At 37.8% G+C, this 18232-nt stretch overlaps 2 long non-coding RNA genes across 2 annotated transcripts; both read right to left on the bottom strand.

Moving 5' to 3' along the window:
- Nucleotides 1–1140: 1140 nt before the first annotated feature.
- Nucleotides 1141–1645, bottom strand: LOC309798219. Its single transcript, XR_014293012.1, has 3 exons — nt 1434–1645; nt 1269–1323; nt 1141–1202 (listed from the first exon to the last, which is right to left on the bottom strand). It is a non-coding gene; the product is annotated as an uncharacterized lncRNA (long non-coding RNA).
- An 11464-nt stretch (nt 1646–13109) lies between these two features.
- LOC309798220 lies at nt 13110–14026 on the bottom strand. Its single transcript, XR_014293013.1, has 3 exons — nt 13829–14026; nt 13275–13753; nt 13110–13177 (listed from the first exon to the last, which is right to left on the bottom strand). It is a non-coding gene; the product is annotated as an uncharacterized lncRNA (long non-coding RNA).
- Between the last annotated feature and the right edge of the window lie 4206 nt (nt 14027–18232).

The raw sequence follows: 18232 nt of genomic DNA, 5'->3' as shown, positions 1-18232 counted from the left end.
CGTGTGCATACGTATATATATATATATATATATATATATATATGTAAAAGAGTGAATATGCAGTGGATGGCTATAGAATTAATATGAAAATGCAGTAACACACAAATAGGAGTGCTCGTTTGTACGACTCCTGAAGATGAAACAGAAGGGTTTGTCGGTTCGTTGGTAACATACGATGAATCCAGAATCCGCTTGGGAGTACTCCAACTATGACTCAAATTAAGCTGAAATTTGAACGCCTCAGGAAGCTTAAAACATGCAGTAACAGTTCCAAGAAAGTTCTTAATCACTTTTTGCATGTCTAATAGCATGTGATCGTAGTCTTTATTGGTAACATCACTCGTTATGTTTTCCTTGTTTACGATGTTCTGACAAAACATTTTAGTACTAACGGAAACCTGGAACAAGATATTCAATCGTTTAATAATGATAGAACGAAATACTTGTGATTATACCAACCGCGCCGCTGTTGCTTTCTGAAGGTGCTTCATTAGCAGCATTCAAGCATGTTCCGTCAGATTTCAGGCAACAATCACCATTATCCTGCAGTAATATAGTTGATGAAACGAATAACTGAGAAAGTTTTAAAAGACATACCGGCACTGGAAGGCCTTGGGAAAATCTAGCCTTATTTGTTTTTTCGCACGAAGAATGATTAATAATGCTTGGCTCCCAACTATTCTCCTTCTCGAAATTGCTCTGATTGAACCTTCAATACAGAGAAATAAAATGGTAAATAGATATAGACTTGTTGGAACAGTTTGCAAACCTTGGATCGTTTAAAATGAAGCGGCCATGATCACGAAGAAATGATTCCTGCTCTCTTTGAATGATGTCAATTGGTTCTTATCAGTTCTTTATATTGGATGACTAATAACACAAAACTAACGGTCTGAAATAAATTCGCTGCTTTTGACAGAAAACGCCCGAAAGGATGAACAATGATCGTTATTGAAGGTATTGCTATTCGACGGATGTCGACTTATTGATGACAGAATGGTTAATTGTAAAAGTATAGGAACCTATTTCATCTGCGTAAAGACATGAGTGTGGTTGAAAATAAAAAGTGGAGCTTAAGATTAGAAGTCTCATATACCAAAACAACAAATACTGATTAAGATTAAGAACTAAAGCGCAAACCACTATTTGGCATGTCTCCAATCTTCGATTCCTCCGGAATTGTGGAAAGGAAAGAATGAATCCTGTTAAATAGGTTATACATTCGAAGTTGTTTTAGCTAAAAACAATCTGTTGCGCAAAACACATACCTTTCGTCAACGGATTGTTGAACATTGTCATATTCATGCAATTCCTTTTCATCAACTAAATTAAAAAAAAAGTATTACACAATGACATCACGACATGGTAGATTGCAGAGGAAATTCTACTAGTACCTCGTTAATTAGTATACAACAATTCTAGTGCAAACTCACAGTTTGATTCACGATCTGAAAGCGGGGCATCGTCGAAACTCTGATCATCGAATCTGTCTTCCACTATCTCTTCATCATCCGCAATGCTAGACATTTTGGAAGTGTCTGAAGATATTAAAGAGAACAACAAATAAAAAAATATATTTGGAATGCATACTGACTCTAGCAACGGTCATCCAGATTAAACGTTAAAAATCCACTAACATTAACGGAACAGTAAAACTCAAACACAATAGAGAAACCATTAAGAAAATCGATATATTATTTCTGAGTAATCGATATGGAAATTTCAAAATGATAAATATGAATTTTTGAATTCCAAAAAACCTACGAGGAGCACCAAGTTGAGCGAGAGTGTATTTACGAGGTAGAGAACTCATTTGAGACCACTGAGATGACGGTTTACTTTTATATCAGCGAAATCAAGAAAACAACACGTACATATCTTTTACACATCTATTCGTGAAATGAAAAACATGATAACCAGCTAGAAATGGATAGAAATCAACACGTCACTATAAAATCCCTATGACCGCCAGCAGGCAGTTTCCACCGCTTCTTAATTGTTGATTTGTGCTTAGGAAAGCATTCATTATGATTATGAATGTCAATAATAGTGTCTCCTACAGTTTATTTATTCGATATTGCGCGACGATTTAAAAAAAATATTGTAGATCTCGTCGAACTGTGCGAGAGAACTATAAAATGTTAAGAGTTCCGGCTTATTGCAACTGTCAAGCACTATATTCTATTGGAAAATGAAAAAAAATAAGTTGCGAACTTCAATGTTATTCCACTATTTGAAAAATTAAGTATATTATGCAATTTGTTCAGTAATCATTATTAACACTTCCGTAACGAAACTGTATTTTCGATAACAGACTATAATTTCTTCATTAATATAGTAAGGGAATTGGGAAGTCTACATACCAATAAAAACAACTTTACTCTACCATTCCAAGTGTAATGTAAATCTATTACAAATGAAGCAAAACATTCCAAAAAAATGAAACCAAATCTAAATTTTTTCAAACTTTTCAAATAAGCGCGGTAGCCGCAAATACAAACGGAGCTACGAAAAATACGTCTATGCATTCTAGGGCGAAATATTGTGTTGTTGAATTGAACAGCTTTTGTATTGGAGATAAAGGCTTTCTCTCTGAAATGTGAAAAGAATATCATTGCCTTTAGAAAATAAGAATTTTAATTTGATGGGATATGTGTAGGCAAAAATCTATAGATTTCAATGGTTTTATTCCAAGTATTAAGGTTCAATACGAACCGACAATATATTAATTTAAAGTTAAAAGCGTTCATTATTTTCTCATTGAATGCACTGGATCAAATAAATCTCGAATGTAATGTGTTGAAAGTTAAAAGCAACCATTCAATCATCGTATGACTCCACATGACGACAGTATGACGCAGTGGTTAGAGGTGCCCTAAAATTCACGATTGATCTTTGGTTCGATTCCGGGCTTACTAAGTCGTCCATATCACTCTGGGATCGGAAAATTATTTAGACTCTTACTCTCTTACTTTTGTCAGGTATCGTAAGTTTGTATAAATTGAATATATATTCAACCATCTCAATGATGTCTGCTGAAGTCGAATGCTTGGCGTATCGCCTCACGGATTGATCAACGACGATCCCTTTGATCCGTTATTTTATGTTTTATGACGTCATATAAGGACTTAAGTCATTGCATATTAACGCATGCCGAAAATCTGTACAACCCTCATTCGAGTGGTTTATAGAGGTTTTTTTCTTTGCACTCCTTAAAACTACTGGGAACTGGGGTTCGCATATTATTTGAAGAAGAACGACTATAAAAATACCAAGGGAAACATGTGTTTAAAGTAAACATCAATAAAATGCTCATTTTCTGTTAATATCTTTAGTACTTTAGTGCTTCGTAAATAACACTACCGAATAGTTTTTGCGCTTGATTAATTAATCTGCAGCTGTTAATAAGTAGGCAGCTAGGCTTTGAAATGACAGCCACCTGAGCCTTCTCCATAAGCAGCACAATCACGCGTGTTGTTTTTTTCAAATAATTGTCCTCGAATGAAGATTAGATCTGTGCTTGGAAATACACCTGCAAACATTTTGTAGAAATTCACAATTGCTTAGAAGTTAGGTAAATCTTAAAGGTTTAGAACATTAGGATTATGTCGAGTATTAAGTTGACATCACTGCAGTTTACAAGTTTCCCTACAGCCTCAATTCACCGCCATCTTCGTGGAATGATTCAAATCATCTGCAATCTGTAAATGAGCTCCTTTCATCAAAAATAACATGACAATAAATATAAATATATAAATATTATATGACGAGAGAACCGGCTGATCAAGGAGATTTAGAGTAAAGACTGTTAGTAGACTGAACCGGAAAGAGGCTATTTCGATTATATCTCAGTTCTTCATTAGTAATCTGTTGCCTTTCATCAACTTTAGTAATAAAGTTTTTGTATTATCTCTAGCAAAGCAAAGGTGTTACGAAATATTGCTAAGAAATGATGAAAACTGAAGCTAGATATTAGTTCACCTAACACGGTTGGTGATTATTAAATATTAGCTATACACTATTTTTGCAGGAAAATATAACAGGTTAAAAAAACACTGGAAGTAGTCCAAAACAGGAAACAATGCTTCTGTTCAATTGTGAACATAAAGATCTGAATCCAATTCTACTTGAGAAACACAGTGGTTCTACCACTTCTTTCTATTATATGAAGTTGATGTAGAGAAAGTTGTACTCTAATATTCTTAGTTCTACAATACCCATACCATGTCCTAAAATCTCCTCTAAAATTCTGCTTTTGCATCCCGACGTCAAAAATGTGGGCTGTTTCTTAGAATGCCACATCTTAGCTCAGAGTAAGCTTTCTTAACCGTAATAAAAACCTTTAAAATTTACACATTTTTGCGAACGAGGCACATATCGGTTGCATAAAATTCTGCATTTTTGGAAGCGATGAAGTCATTGAATGCAGTTTAAGCCTTCGTTTGTTTCTGAAATTTTTACCGAACAGGAAGCTGTCGAGATGCTTGAAAAAGTCGTAGACGATAGATAAGAGATGCGGCAACTATGGTGAGTGAGGCAGGGTTTCGTGGCCCAGCTCCTTCGACCGTAGCAGGGGAATGACAGCGACTTTTATATTTTCCAAGGTAGAACTCGCCGTTACGATTTTTTTGAAACAAATGTCGCCCTGTGCATTCCTTGGCCTAATCCTCATTGCTGTTTTAAATACTCTATTCTGCAACAACGCCCGAGTTTGATCTCGTTTTCTCCTATTTTTTTCAAGCCGAATCCACACACAAATCCGTGGACCTTCGTAGATGGTGAATACGAGGAAACCAATAAGAGATGTGCTGGGACCCGCAGAACATCTGACGTCGGATCATGGAAGAACAACTTTGCTCCTGTTTTTCGCCCTAATCTTCGTCCATAATTCAAAATACTCCACGGAGATATGTGAAAAAATTCAACTCAGTTAATCCCAGACACATAGTTGGTGGCTAACTTATTAGAACTATGCCAAAAACGACTACGTTAGTAGATAGTGAAACGCTGAAGAAATGGATTTTTGGCTTCTGAATTGTCGGAATGATTTATATTTTTCAAATACAGGTAACCATACTCATGAATAAATCTATGAGTTTTTCTCAATGTGCATGGATTGTATTTTGCATGTCAACTGACCAGAAGGCTGAAATGAAGTGAGGTGGTAGAAATGGGACACCGTGTGAGGTAGATTCCAATAAATAAACCCGACTTGTAATAGGAGGAACTTGACAAGCTACACCTTTGTTAGGTCCTGCATTGCAATGACAAAGCTTGGCAAGCCTGCCGTGGATATCTTTTATCACAGATATTGAAAACAAAAAGCCTCATACAAAAAAATCATTGTGCTCCTGGTGCTCATGGGGTGTGGAGAACAGATTAGTCGACTGTGTCAGAGATGAGCATAAACGGTTTCAATCAATTGATAAACCACAAAACTGATTGTAAAGGTAATGCAGCAAAAAATTATAAAAGATTGAGGAAATATTTGGATTATTTAGAGTAGATTGCCCAATTTCGCAACGCGAAAAGTTCACGTTTTTTTTCACCATTTTTCTTAGTGATCTTGTTCTAATACTAACTTGTACTGATTCTGGGTGGGTACCTGTAGCGTAGTAGTTAGAGGTGCAATGGAATAAGCACTATCTGAGTGTTTGATCTGAGAGCCGATCTAATCAAGTCCTTCCTTCCTCTGGTAACGAGAAATTGGTGCCAGACTAGTCTGGGAGGATAAGGCCAGTGATTTCATACATTGCCAGGTAACCGGAACTCATTGCGTTCAATCACTTTTACAATGCCTGAAGTCGAATCCATGATGCATTGCTCAGAAAATCAACGATAGTGACCAATGCCGAATGGTTTGTCGATTGTCCTTCATTGATTTGGACTACTGAGATAATGTCGTTTCAAAATTTGACTTTTTTAACTTTCAATTGAACAGTGACGCAAAATCGTTGAAACTGGTTGCATTGAACTGCATTTGGTCAGAGAATTGCTAATGATCAATGGTTACAACGTTCGTTTCGGAATGTTTATTGATGGAGAAAAGCAGCTTGAGGATTACAAGGATCGCAGCTACCCTTATGATGACCACGAGAAAAGACACATGAAGAAAAACCTGGAACACATTTGTGCGAAATTACGCTCGAAGAATTTTGCGGCCACTTGTCATGGATGTTATTGAGCACATGAAATCATAACGCATAAAATCCTGGGAAAATTACTACGGCAAGAATTAGTGTGCAGAAGTCGCTATAATGTACTAAAAATTGGAATATAGGATGTTGATGAAAGATCGGTAAAGACGGTTTCTACTACATAATTATTAGCAGCGCGAATTGCAAGTGGTAGTGTAGAAGGACATGTTGGAGTTGGACATGTTTACTAATTTAAAGTGGGAATTACGGATTACTGCCACTTCAAAATCCTGGAAAACTTCATTCGCACTAAACATCAATTCAGAAGCGACCAAACAGGCCTTTGACGACTTCAGACTAAAAAATCTTATCTTCTGCGTGGATGGAATGTCTAAACTTGTACAGTTTTAAAAAAAATTCAGTACTTATTAAGGCTTTCACTTTGGCCGATAAAGTTAATTTTTTCAACGATGTTGTAGTGGTGTTCAATTTTCTGCTCAAAATCGGATATTTATTGCTAAAGTACGAACATGATCGGCGAAGTATCCGTTATTGAGGATAGGTTGAAAGAAAGCTAACGTTAAAAGTGCGAATAGTTCAGGACCTTTGTGAGTAGATTTATTCTATTGGCTATCATTCTTTGACGAAAAAGTATACAGCGGAAAGAAGTGCTGGTAAGCAATATTTATGTTAAATCTAGCTTCACATATACGGAATGCTGCTTTGGAACAGTTATAGGTGTATAGTAAAATAAAACACGCTGAGAGAAAGGCAAAGGGAGGGGCACGGATGGTGTAATGGATAACTGGTGACCCCCCGGAAAGGGCAATCATCTGGTTGGAAGTTCGCACCGCCCCAAAGTTTTGCAAATATCTCAGTGTCTTAGCGGTTATTTCGATTGATAATAACACTACCGATTAACAGAAATAGGTAGTTAAAAATGAAATTCAAAATTATAGGTGTGTTTAAATCTAGGCAAATTTTCATCTTTAAATTTTGACCCCAAATTAAGTAAAACACTAATCCAGCACAGTATCAAAATGGTGTCTTAATGGCATCTCTTAATGGGGTATATTTAAGGAAATATCAGCTTGAAAACTAAACTATATTTGGCACTCGACATGATTACTACATTAAATCCGAAGGCACTCGAAAAAGTCTCTTGCACGCTTTCTCGACGCTTTTCACCCGCTCGATGCTGATTTCTTCAAGTGTTGGATGGTCCAATTGTAGGTGAGGAAATCGAATGCTGTTTTCGGATGTTGACTGGTCATAGTGAATAGACATGTGTAGATAACATGGTAAACCCTGAAATTTTCGATTTTCACAGTTTGAATCCATTGATGCCAATGAATATGAACTGTATACTCCGTGTCGTCACTTTACTCTTTATATTCGTTTATGTAAAAATCACTCTTTTATATTCGATCACTTATTTTTAATTTCAAAAAGGAATATTATTTTGGACAAATAAGCAATACTTAGAAAACTAAGTATAAAAAATAAGGTATATCCATTTACCACGTCGCATTTTAAAAAAAAAGAAGAGCAAGAGTAGAAAACGTGAAATATGTTAGTTTTTGTGACACTCTCCCTAGCTAAGATAAGTGCACGTTAAATGTAAGATGGCTTTAAAAAACAACCTTTTGAAGGATGCGAGTAATCCTAAATGCTTTATGCCAAGGATTAAAAGTCCGAATGACGACTGCAGAGATTTTCATGTGACACAAAGGTTTTGATTTAAAAAATTAGTACATAAAGGAGGCAACCAGATGATATTTTATTGTTTCTGGTATAATAAAAAGTGATTTCGCCTTTTATGGTCATTGTTTTTCCATGAGATAGCGATTTTTTACTGTGGAATTATACTTCTTGATTCTTCTTCTTTGAACGAGCACGAGGTTGTTAAGTTTATTATGAGGCTGACGTTTCGGCCGTATCGCCTTCTTCAGAGCCTGGAAAGGTCGACTGACAGCGATCTACCAAGCCAAACACGTCAATAACTCAAACAGAGAAACTCAAAAACCAAGTCCTAACCGCGTAAATAACATAGAATACTCACCACTTCTCTGCCTTCGACCAACCGCTAGGTTGTGGTCTGCGGAAGAGGAATGAGGTATACTTCCTTCTAGAGTGCCCCTTTATCAGACTAGAAGATCAACCTGATATATTGTGCGAAATCACGTGTGATTAGGAGGCACTCTTCCTTGCGGTTCATGTTTGAGTTTTTGAAATTAATCCAAAATGCCTCAAGAACTTTGCGTGTCGATATGCTAGTTTCTTGCTCAAGAATATTAACCTTAACATCAAAATCCTCTCCGTTGTGTCTTTGTGTCCTATGCGTGCCTAGTGGAGTACTCGTTTTGCTTTTAAATTTTCCATCTAGGTGTTCTTCTATGCGGACACAAAGAGGTCTTCCCGTTTCGCCAATATATTCGTCTCCGCAAGTTTGCAAGAAATCAGGTACACTGTACCTGAGATCATGCAATCACCGTCTCTGCCCTGAGGGCAAATGCAAAATAATATAATAAATAAATATAAATAAATAAAATAATGTAATACAAATACAAAATATTATACATTACATGTTTTACACATACATTACATGGACGATGCAAAATTTTTAATAACACCAGCTATTTATCTGTAAAAAGTGAACTACCAAAGTAGGAAAGTACTAGTAAGTTTTCTAAGGTGTGTGTACTTTTCATTTTAGGCTTATTTCACTTTAAAACATTCATCATGCCATCTCATTGTGTCATTGGCCTTTTATGTCAAGAAAGTGATTTGGATGTCCGATGGCAAATCTCCATTTTGCTGACGTATGACAATGTGACAATTCATTGTGACAGCTTTCTACCAGTACATCTCACATAAGAGATCCAAGAACAAAACCAAGTTCTTCAGAATTCACAAGTTATTCAGGATGTACTGAATTTTAGTGCAGATGTAGTGCATTCCATAATGATGTACTTTATGTACGAATTTCTAAATAAGAGAAGGCATTTGTACACCGATAGTGTTGGTATACAAGTATTCCTTTGGCTGAGGACTTACTGCATAGAAGGACCTATCTTATGGGCTGTATTATAATATCGCATATATGTATGTTCTCGAACAGTAAGGGTCTAAACCAGCAATAAAAATTGGTGGTAATAAGAATTAATAATTGTTTCCAAACAGAAAATCTTCTCACCCCTAATGTCTGAACAGTCTGAAGAAGAATTCTCAAAGAACTGCAATGATGCTGTTATGTATCCAAATTATTTCCAATAATTTCACTGTCGTGAAAAGAAACACAGTAAGTTAGAACATTTATCATTACTGATTTATTATTACATCATAGTGAAAAGCTGTCCTAAGGTAATGAACCTCAATGTCTAAACAAGGGAATATCTGCGTTTTCTCATTGGCCATAATCTGTAGTGTATATTCTCTTAAAAAGCAATACACTCTTGTCCCAAATTGAGCTGCTCTAAATGGAGGTTTTTTATAAATTGTTAGGAGAGAGAACAGTTTTCGAAGAGCTATTCCGGACATACGATTTACGTCGAATTTTCTTTTCTAGTGATTTCAAGAAGTGCGGTAAGAAAACCTCTGGGAATCTTTCAAGGGGTGTATACCGATTTTGGTACACATGGCGTTTTTGTGTTAAGGAAGCGAACCGAAAAGCTATATTCTAGGCAGCAGAATCCATTCAATTTATTCATTAAATTTCATAGAGTACTATTAAAATTAGGAATTGATAACACATTAGAAGTGATACTGTTCAGCAAAAGAAAGTATTGGTTCGATCATACACGAGGACCATTAAGCCTATCATCCCTCCGGAGTCGGGTTGGAGAATTGGTACCAGACTTGTTCAGGACCAATTGGCTTCTTCAAATCCGCATAACTGGCGACTACTTAAGGGTTGAACAACAATTGTTTAATTTTCAATTATGAAGTAGTATAAGTATCAATATCCTTCATATTTTTACCCAGATGTCTCTTTAGTAAATTCCAGAAGATTACACTTTCCTAACCATTTAACAACATAATAACCTTACTGGTTCAATGCGGCACCAGACCAACGAAGCCCTTAAACCTTGAATTTGGTTTGTAACATTGTTGTCGAGCAGTTCGTCTGTTAACAAATCGGAAGATTCAAATCGCTGCTCTCATGAAAACAATCTCAGGTGATAAAATAACGATGGATTGTAGACGATTTATTTATAAAGGTCATAATTTACTTTTAAAATGATATAATCCTGATCAAACACAACATGGCTACTCTGAAAAAAGTAACAGTTGGAATCTACTAATTCTACCAACGAGACACTTTTCTTTTGTTCGCATAGAATTTTGACGTCTTGAAATCGACGATTTTCCTGAAAACGTTTTCAGCAGCGGTCTAGTTTTTAAAGACTTCTTAGTAGTAGTAGCTTTCGAGATTCCTGCGAAAAAATGGTAATCGGTTAGCCAGAGATCCAATGTGAAATGATTCGTATGTGAGGGTTACGTAAATCTATTAGTCGAGAATCTACAGCGTTACAGGTACCAGATTTTGTCGAGGATTTTTGTACAAAATAATTGACTGTTTCTGGTTGCCCTTTTTAAAATGTGTGGCAAATTTGATCTAATTGTCCAAAGCCATATAACATGGATCTAAAAAGCGACAATGTTGCTAATTTCAAAACAATTTCCACGTAAATTAGTTCTTTTATTAAGGCTAGCAAACGGATAAAAAGAATCGCGAAGAAATACCTTTCTAATATGTATCCACCCTACACACATAAATTAGTTGGGCATTTTAGATTCTTTCGAGTTTTTTCTTCGTTTCATTAAACCACAATATTATTTGACATCGGTCTCATCCTATGCACACTTTGGTTTTTTTATGTTTTTTTTTCATCGATATTTCCGTTTTCTTGCCAAGTACGATAGATTGTTGTGGTTTTTGTTATTATTTGAAAAATAAAGGACAATCAATCAGTGCTGATCAGTCTCGCGCTATGCATTCGACTTCATCAAGCATTGTAGAGATTAATAAATGCATATATTTGCCAATAAAATGACTTTCGGTGGCCTACCGATCTATCACGTCAGTGTGTTTTTCCTCTCAACCAAGTCTGGTACCAATATACCGATTCCAGCGGAATGGAAGGTTTAGTGTGCCTGGGTACGGGATCGAACCAAGGATTGTTGGAAAGCGTATTGCAGGCCACCTCTAACTACTACGCTACACGCGCACCATTAGTATTTAAATCAGGTGTATTGCAAATGCCATTTGAACACTTTCAACTATAGCAACACTCCACGAAAGTAGTGTATTGTAACCATTCAGGATTCTTTTTGAGATCAATTGAGAATTGTAGAACTATTTTATAATTTTCTGCGTTATTCGTTTCCATCTACACATGAGACTCTACCTATCTTTATTCATTTATTCACAGATAGGTCAGTGACTCCGTCATTGATTGCCAAATAAAATCATTACAAAATTCTTTCTGGTTGAAAGCCACAAGCCATATGACGTCTTACTTTCAAAGGAAAGGATCCTAGATAGTCGATCTCGCGCACGCTCCTCCTCCTTAGGTTGCAAAAGAATTCTTCATCAGTACTGTCCGATACGCTTGTTGAGTGTTCTCTACAATTTTTACACGAAGATTACCCTCTTCTGCATATCGTGAACTTTGAGTCACAACAACAGCAATCAGGATTCCGTCATGAAACCTGTTGTATGGACCACATCCAGGCCGTATTCAGGACCATAAGAGTATGTCGACAGCATCATTTGCCTCTTGAATTCACTTTTTTCAAATATGACATTACATTAAACGCATTTCCAGCGTTGGAACGAAATGTATCACAAAAACACAGCTTTTATATCACCCTCTAACCATACATCGTGAAAGAGATCCAGAGATCGAAATAAGAAATTAGAAAATCTCTAGTTAAATATAAGATTTGATCCCATCTATTGCAGCGTTTGGTCAGGAACAGCTACTTTGTAAGTAGATTTCTCGTGAAAAGTGTCTTCTGGTTGAAGGCTCCTCTCAAGCGATGTTGAATAGCTCGAGGCCAATGATTGCCTTAGGCGAACTAGCTGGGAGCAAACCTACAAATAATACAGCTATGAAAACCAGACATTGCGAAAAATTACCGACTCACATATATAGTAGACATCCTCAGCTTCTGATCGAAAAGTCGCACGTCCTCTTTGGTAATGGGATGTTCTTCAGGAGGGCAGAATGATAACTCTTCACCAAGAAAAGCATCCGTAAAACGAATCCCTTCACACAGATGTGAAATGTCTTTCAATTTCTCGAAACTAAAACTTCGTGAGCTATAAAAAATACAAGTAAGAAATATGTACAAAACTATTCTGAAATGACAGAGATACCTTTAAGAAAGTAAAAAATAGTGAAACGTAAGGATATGAAAACACCATATTCATGTCTCAAAAAAGAAGAATGAGGAGAAAGTAAATCAACCATCTTAGTCGTTGACGAGTGCGTTCTTCTCCCCAATATACCATCACTTGAAGCTCAGTAGCTGTTCGCTGTTGCTACAACAAAACTACTTTAAATGGATCTAATAAGTTTCGAAATCAAAAGGGAGTACAGAAATACAGGTATGCAAAAACGCCTACTGCTGTTGACGCAGTAGAGACAATTGAGTTCATTGAAGATATGGGAGAATGGAGACGTATGGAAACCAGCTTAAAAAGGCTAAAATAACTGTAGGCGATATTAAGCGCGTCAAAATTTTTTGAAAAGTTAGATGAGCGTTACGATAAATTTTTCTTCAGGATAAAATCATAATTATAAGTTTTAAGTGAATTTTGTTTACGACCACATATCTAAATGTGTTACTACAGAGGACATTTAAATGAAAATAAAAACAAGACGTAAGCAAAATAAATAACAGTGAATATCCTTTCCTTAGAGTCACCACGATCTATCACAATTCCAGGAGCTGGACGAATATCAGCAGGAATGTGTTCCAGAGCGCCAGATTCTGTAGTGCATAAAACGACTACACGGGAAAACGCTCGTCTAAAAGTTCAAGTTTTATAATGAATCATATAAGATATAATCACATACAATGCTCTTCCAATAGCTTCTGAATCAACAACGGTTGTTAGTAACAAACCGGTTTCCTGAGTTTGTCAACGAAAATGAGAAAGTTGATTCATGAGAAGACTGTAAGATATAAGTTCCATTTCGTGAAATACGTAGGTCATCTCTGGCCTTCACTGTAACAACTGCAGCTCCACCCAGTCCTCGAACCGGCATCTTAAAAGAAATAATACTTTATGTAGAAGTGTATTAGAAAAGTAGAAAGAAAAATTAAGAGTTTATTTCAGCTGAAAGTAACCATAAAAATGAAATTAACACCATTGAAGTTACACAACAAAGATTTAAGAAAAGAAAAGAAACAATGAAACATTATCTATAAATAAAAGCTTATAAGAAAAAAAAGAATACCCTATAGTTCACTTGAGGTCCACCTCCTCCCTCCACCGCAATCAGAAGATTTGTATAGAATCGAGCATTCTGAGACGGGGAAAATTCAATTCGAAGCGGAACAGTACGACGTGCATCCAGAAGTAAGATTTGGCTGTCCAAGAGCTGCAACCAATATGGTCGTTCTTCATTAGAGCATTGAATAGTGATAGGAAAGATTTTAGAAAATAACTAGTGTACAGTAAAAGGTGGTCCAGAATGACTGAGCTTCGCCCTTATTTGAAGAGAGGTATCTGTACGATTGGTAACATCAACGTTCGAAACAGCTGTATCTCCAATAGCTACGAAACCGAACGCTACTTCGAGTTGAGGGATATAAAGCACAGACCTAAATCTCAATTTTCAGAAAATAAAGCTGTCATAAAATTCTTATTGGTAAGTGAAAAAAAAACCTCCGCGTCGGATTAGAAGTCAGTTGTGAAAAGCATGGAACCATAGCGTTTGTAGATAAAGAGCTAGATGATCTTGCAGAGGAATGCGGTCGAGAGCTCAACTAAAGATATATTCGTCAACTTCATTCACTCGCACGTCATTAGGTTGTATGGGGCATACGAAAGAAGTGAATAACGACCAAAAACAGCTACGAGCCGCTCTCTGGGGAACTTAGCAAACCTATTAGTTGCCTTACCGACATTTGAAGAGTATACGTGGACTTACTTCTTCAAGCTCTGAAGTGTCTCACCACTTCTTCCCAATCATAGAATCAACCAGTATACACAGAATCAAGAATGATTATGACTAATGTATGTTGTGTGCAAACCATCCCAGCACAACAGATATAGGAATTATATCTCTGATCATAAAAAATACATAGTTGGTTTTGGCTTACATTTACTCACAAACAGCAATAGGACGCAACATATAGTACTATGCAGCTAACGGAGTGAAGTGTCATCATAGAGATATGCGTACAATTAGCAAAATATGTATGAAAAACAGCTTGAATAGCTAATAAACAAGCAAACAACAGCACGGAAGTTGATGAGAGCGAACACAAAAATTTATACACAAATACTAATTGTTTACTTATTATACATAGAGTGCTTGCTAATTAGATCCTACTTGCCTAGCTTTCCCTTTATTGCTTCCGTTGCCTTATAACCCTAATCCAAGGATGGAAAATGGATTGTATACGGGGTTTGAATGCAACTTTACAATCATTCTTCTATTCATTATAAATGGCCCAGAAAGATATCAGAGAGACAGAATAAGATGCAAGAGAGCTTTAAGGTGAACATTGGGATGGCTGACAATAATGATTGTGGCTTAAGCCACCCAGTTGTAGTTGCAACTTCAAAAGATTTGTACGTTTGTATTTTATAGAATAACACACGCAAACGTCGCGATGCTCGAAAAGGATCACCACCAGGAACGAATATTGTAAAAGAAAGAGGAACTATTAAAATCATAAAAGCAAAAAAACCGCCTCACAACGCACCTCTCCCTCGCATGAAACCTTCCCTTGATTACAAGCAGCACCATGATCCATTTTCTAAAATGTATACATTAGGAAATAAAAAAAAGAAAATCAAAAAGAAACCGAGAAGGAAATAATATTCAAATGAATGTTGGCGGTACCATTCGCTTCGGAGTAGAGTCTTCACCATGTAAAGCATTTTGAGAGGTGAATTTTTAGCCAGATATATTTCCAGTTCGTCTTGATCTAATCTCTTTTTTAACCCACCTAAGACAACGTGTACAACGTCTAAATTTTTGTGTCAAGCCCATGGAACAACGTATAATTTCTCATCTCTCACGCAACGAATAATATGTGACTCATGATTTTCACTGTAGTTTCGCAATAGCCCGCCCCTTATTTGTGTATTCGGCTCTACAATTTGGCTTATCTATTTAGTTTTCCATGTTTCTATTGAAATGCGTTGCTGTCGCCTTTGGCGGTCGATTTTGCAACACATGTAGTATATTTCTCCAATTTTATACAACATTTACAACTATCCACTTTAAAGAAAAGTATTTATCGCCTAGGAACCCTATAATAAACGAGGCTTGGCTCGATCTCGCGCTCCAAACAAACCGAACTCTCCATCCTTTGAGATCAGGAAAGTGGTTCCAAAAAAAAACATTACCTGGAAACATCGGTAGGCCACGCAAGATCGTATAGGGCAAATATTTTACCTGTTCGAGGCTCAGCGTAATAGATTGTAAATCCCAAAGTTATTGACCAACGCCAAAAACTCTACCCTCTTATAAATTCAGTACTACAACTATGATTCTTAAAAGAGATTTCAAATGAAAAACAACCAATTGCTGGTAATAACTGGATGTTCCACGGATTTCCACTCACTGAGGTTTTTCCTCACTGATGGATCTCGAGCCGGTTAGTCGTGAGGCTACGTGGCGCGTCCCCAGGTGGCGGATAGGGGGTCAAACGCGAACCAAAAGCGACCTTGTGCTTCCCAGAGCAGCAGGTGGATCAAAGGGATGAACACTCTTTTTCTGCTGCGCAGATCTGGCAGTGCAAATTGTATTCTACAAGTCAATTCGGCCAAAAGCCTGCAAGCAAGTGACTAGGAAGTACATGGGAGGCGGTTAGGAGTCCTGTCCACTCAACTCCAATGAACTCTGGGAAAGACTGGCAAGCTACTCATTAGTATATACAGCCCCCATGGTTAGAGCCCGGCAAGCTACCCCGTGGGTACAAAAGATGCCAAACAGAGTAAAATAAATGAGAGTCATTCCCCTGACCACGAAAGAGCCCCCGATAAGGCAGCGTTGGGTAGGACGAGTACGGAGAGGCTGCTACAATCTCAGGGCTATCTGGGCTACCTAAATGTGATAGGACTAAGGTGACGATCTGTACCTACAACGCAAGATCGCTTGCATCTGAGTCCGCTGTTGAGGACTTGCTGATGCAGGCCAGAAAGATCAGATACGACGACATCGGACTGGCTGAGACGAGGAGACATCATTCCTTTAACGCCGTTTATGATCCTGGAAAAGAACTCTTCCTTGGAACATGCGACAATAGAGGAGTTGGAGGCGTTGGTGTCCTCGTCAACACGAGTTTGGCCATGAACATCGAATCGTTTAAACAACTAACAACCCGAATCGGACGGTTAAGGTTGAAGAGATGTGGGCCTATGCCGGCTCTAATTATCTACGTCGTCTACGCAGCTACCTCAAGCTACGACGAAGATGAGGTCGAAGCGTTTTATATGGACTTGGAGAAGTTCTACAGAGAAGATCATACCTCCTTCAAAGTCATAATTGGCGACTTCAACGCTAAGATTGGACCGAACAGGGAGAGAGGCTATCCGAGTTTATCATGACGACCAAGACAATCCATGGTAACTCACAGTTCCAAAAGCCCCTCTCTCAACGCTGGACGTGGGAATCCCCCAATGGAGAGTACCATAGTGAAATAGACCACATCATAGTAAACCGAAGATTTTGCATAACCGATTTGGGTGTGCAAATGCACTGGCTCGTCTCTTCACAGGCTACCTGTCAGAATGCAAGGTTCCAAACAATGGAAGACCAGCAAAACCGTGTTGTTGTACAAAAAGGGAGACCTCCACGACATTGGCAACTATCGCCCAATCTGCCTGCTGTCCGTCGTAAATAAACTCTTTACTAGAGTCATTCTCAACAGGATGGACAGAACATTGGACGAGGTACAGCCATGCGAGGAAGCAGGGTTCCGAAAAGGATTCAGTACGATAGACCACATACACACAATAACGAGGCTCATCGAACTATCACGAGAGTATAAAAGACCGCTCTGTCTCACTTTCATCGACTTGAGGAAAGCCTTTGACTCCGTTGAGACAGAAGCGGTTATAGAAGCTCTGGGAAACCAGGGCGTCGCTACCCAAACACCACTCCTTCGTGAGCTATAGAAGAATTTCACGAATAGAATACCGAATCGCCATTTTACAACGCAATTAAAATGAACGTAAAGAGGGGTGTTCGACAAGGCGACACAATGTCGCCAAAACTTTTCACATCGAGCCTCGAAGCCGTTATGCGAAAATTGGAATAGGACAATGAAAGAGTGAAAAATGATGGTCGGCAACTGCACCATCTTCGCTTTGCTGATGATATCGTCCTTATAACATCAAACATCAGTCAGGCGGAACGAATGCTTGCCGACATTGACCGAGTATGTGGAAGTATTGGTCTTCGACTATACATGACGAAAACGGTATTCATGAAAACGGATCGGTCTCAAAGGCCCCATTTAAGCTCAACGGAACAAATATCTCCGAATGCAACAGTTATGTGTACCTAGAAGAACTCGAGAACTCAACATGATGAATGACGTAGCTCCATAGCTGAGCAGGAGGAAGAGAGCAGCTTAGGGAGCTTTTAAGAGCATCGAGGATGTAGTGAAGAGGATGAAGAACACTCGACTCCGTGCCCACACTTTTGACTCAACGATGCTTCCTGCATTAACATACGCATCAGAGACCTGATCGCTACGTAGGCAGGATGAAAGAACACTCAGCGAAAGGGCGATGCTAGGAGTGTCGCGTGTCACGCAAGTGAGAGAGGGAATACGAAGCTCGGACCTACGTCAACGATCGAAAATTAGAGACGCCGTCCTTTACGCCAAAATGTCAA

This window comes from Mesoplodon mirus, assembly GCF_964341445.2.
Source record: "Mesoplodon mirus genome assembly, contig: HAP1_SCAFFOLD_2260, whole genome shotgun sequence".
Lineage (NCBI taxonomy): Eukaryota > Metazoa > Chordata > Mammalia > Artiodactyla > Ziphiidae > Mesoplodon > Mesoplodon mirus.
The sequence above is the reverse complement of the archived record's forward strand: the minus strand, read 5'-3'. Positions and strand labels throughout refer to the sequence as shown.